A 3,566-nucleotide genomic window follows, 5' to 3' on the forward strand; every position below is an offset into this window, starting at 1 on the left:
TTCTAATTCTTACAAGATGTAGTTCCTCTGCCTTTCTTCAACCAACTTTCGCTTGTTGCCAGTTCATTACAAATGCAATAACGTGAATTATTATTCTGTTGACCTATTTGCTCTATTATGAGCTGAGGATGGTTAAATATGCTCACTCTTTTTTCTTTTTTTTCAGACCAAGTTTCCCTCTTGTTGCCCAGGCTGGGGTGCAGTGGTGCGATCTTGGCTCACTGCAACCTCTGCCTCCCAGGTTCAGGTGATTCTTCTGCCTCTGCCTCCCCAGTGGCCAGGATTGCAGGCACACGCCACCATGCCCGGCTAATTTTTTTTTTTTTTTTTTTTTTTTTTATTTTTGGGAAAGTTTAATTTTTTTTTTTTTTTTTTTTTTTTTTTTTTTGGTATTTTTAGTAGAGAGAAATACTTTTTTTTTTTTTTCTTCTTGAGATGGAGTCTTGCTCTGTCACCCAGGCTGGAGCACAGTGGCGTGATCTCGGCTCACTGCTACCTCCACCTGCTGAGTTCAAGCGATTCTCCTGCCTCAGCCTCCTGAGTGGCTGGGATTACAGGCATCCACCACCACGCCCAGATAATTTTTTGTATTTTTACTAACTTTTCTATTTTTAGTACAGAAAAATATGCCTCAGCCTCCCAAGGTGCTGGGATTGCAGGTGTGGGCCACTGTGCCTGGCCTGCTCACTTTTTGATGCTGTTGTGAAATTGATATTTTGTCTAATAAAAATTTTAGGCCAGGCACTGTGGCTTGCACCTGTGGTCCCAGCACTTTGGGAGGATGAGGTGGGCGGATCACCTGAGGTCAGGAGTTTGAGACCAGCCTGGACAACATGGCAAAACACAATCTCTACTGAAAATGCAGAAAAAAATTAGCTGGGTGTGGTGTCACGTGCCTGTGATCCCAGCTACTGGGGAGGCTGAGGAGGGACGGTCACTTGAGCCCGGGAGGCAGAGGTTGCAGTGAGCCAAGACTGCACCACTGCATTCCAGCCTGGGTGACAGAATGAGACTGTCTCAAAAAAAAAAAAATTAATGACAGTCAAAGGGCACAAAATCTCAGGAAGAATATATTTTGTACTTTTTTTGAGTTCTGTTGTACAGTGTGGTGCATATACTTAATAATGGAGTATTATACATTTCAAAATTGATATTCTCATTACAGAAATGTATCTGAAGTACTGGATATGTTAACTAGCTTGATTTAATTATTCCACATTATATCTACAATTTATAACATCATTTTGTAACCTATAAATTTATACCATTATAAATTGTCCATTTACAATAAAAATTTTTTGTTGCATCTTTTTAGAAATCAGATACTCTGATGATTGCTCACATGATTTGATGGTCATTGATTTATACTGACTTACTCAACAAACATTTATTAAATGTAGAAAAAGAAAAATAAATAAACAAATAAATAAAAATAAGAAATACCTGAGATTGGGTAATGTATAAGAAAAGAGGCTTAATTGGCACATGGTTCCACAGGCTTTACAGGAAGCCTGGCGCCGGCATCTGCTCAGCTTCGAGGGAGGCCTTAGGAAGCTGACAATCAGGGCAGAAGGTAAAGGGGGAAAGCAGGAACATGAGAGAGAGAGAGCGAGAGAGTGGCAGGTGAGAGACCACATACTTTTAAACAACCAGATCTCATGAGGACTCACTCACTGTCATGAGGATAGCACCAAAGGGATGCTGCTGAGCCATTCATGAGAAACCCACACCTTTGATCCATCACCTCTCACCAGGCCCCACCTCTATATTATATTGGGGATTATATTTCATTATCAGATTTGGGTGAGGACAAATATCCAAATTATGTTGGGGATGGATACCTCTCAGTGAGGAATCTGAAGAAAGCCAAAAGCTAAATGGGGAAGGTATCACAGGGTGGCAAAATGAGACCTCAGTCATCAATTTATATAGCTGCTGTTGCCTGCTGAATCGTCTCTAGTCTTCAGAGTACCATGAATCTGGTTTTCTTAGGAGAAGCAAAACAATAAAAGATATGGCCAGGCACAGTGGCTCACATCTGTAATCCCAGCACTTTGAGAGGCAGAGGCGGGTGGATCACCTGAGACCAGGAGTTCGAGGCCAGCCTGGCCAACATGGTGAAACCCTGCCTCTACTAAAAATATAAAAAATTAGCTGGGCATGGTGGTGGGCACCTGTAATCCCAGCTACTTGGGAGGCTGAGGCAAGACAATCATTTGAACCAGGAAGGCAGAGGTTGCAGTGAGCCAAGATCGCACCATTGCACTCCAGCTTGGACAAGAGCAAAACTCCATCTCAAAACAAAAACAAAAAACAAAAAAATGAGAGATACATAGTAGAAATATAATACACATAAGAATTATAATCAAAAAGAAATGTGTATGCCTGAACAGAAAAATTCAATTTATGAATGAACTAAAAACATCATAAAGAAAATTAAAACCCAGCCCTTCTTTAAAGACTTGTAGCCAGGAAATAATTAAGGATTGTAGGAAAATAATAAAAACTCAGAAACAGTCATCAGGCTGGAATCTAATAGTAGGCATACAACAGTTTTCTTCTGAAACTTAACTTTTCTCTCTCCAACTCCCCATTTCTACCAAAAATAAATCTTAGTGGGACCAAGTTACTTGTAAAATAAGTTTTAGCATTATACTCAGAATCATTATTTGTATAAAGTGGAACAAGAATTGTGACTGACCATAAAGGTTCTCTTCAAGTTGGCTTTGAGGAATTTTCTCAGAGAATTTCAGGTTAGACTTTTTAAAGCCTTGAGGGTTTGAAAAGCCACAGATTGATTCATCACCAGATTGTGCCTGTAAAACCTGCATTAACTGGGTGAGTTCCTCTTTTCTCAAGGCCCCAAAATATTCTGAGGTTCCTGGACCTATCAGAAAGGGAAATTATTTACTTACCTTAAGGTCAGGAACCTTGTAAGGGAACTGTATAGACAAGGTACATGGCCAGTCTTTCCAAGTAGCTTTTTATTGGCTCTATAAAGCCAACCTCAATTCCTCAAAGCAGTCTGGTCATATCTGAAAGTACACCACTCCAGGCAAAGCCTTGGTAGAATATCCAGTGTCTTCAATTTTGTCCTGTTAACAAGGGATAAATTTTTTTACTAAAATTATGCAAATAACTATACTACAGTAAATTAAGAATACTCATTAATAGTTTCTGCTTTTGGAGAAATCAGTAGAAAGAAAGGTCAATGCTTCAATTTTGCTCATAAAAAAATACTTTACCCAGTGGCTATAAGCTCTAAACAGATTTTTTTTTTTTTAAGTTTTTGGCCAGGTGTGGTGGCTCATGCCTGTAATCCCAGTACTTTGGGAGGCCAAGGGGGGCAGATCACCTGACGTCAGGAGTTTGAGACCAGCCTGGCCAACACGTCTCTACTAAAAATACAAAAAAATTAGCCAGTCATGGTGGCACACACCTATAATCCCAGCTACTCGGGAGGCTGAGGCAGAAGAACAGCTTGAACTCGGGAGGCAGAGGCTGCAGTGAGCAGAGATGGCGCCACTACACTCCAGCCTGGGCAACAAGAGCAAAACTCCATCTCA

The sequence above is a fragment of the Cebus imitator genome, unplaced genomic scaffold (assembly GCF_001604975.1).
Source record: "Cebus imitator isolate Cc_AM_T3 unplaced genomic scaffold, Cebus_imitator-1.0 Scaffold112, whole genome shotgun sequence".
NCBI classification, from domain to species: Eukaryota; Metazoa; Chordata; class Mammalia; order Primates; family Cebidae; genus Cebus; species Cebus imitator.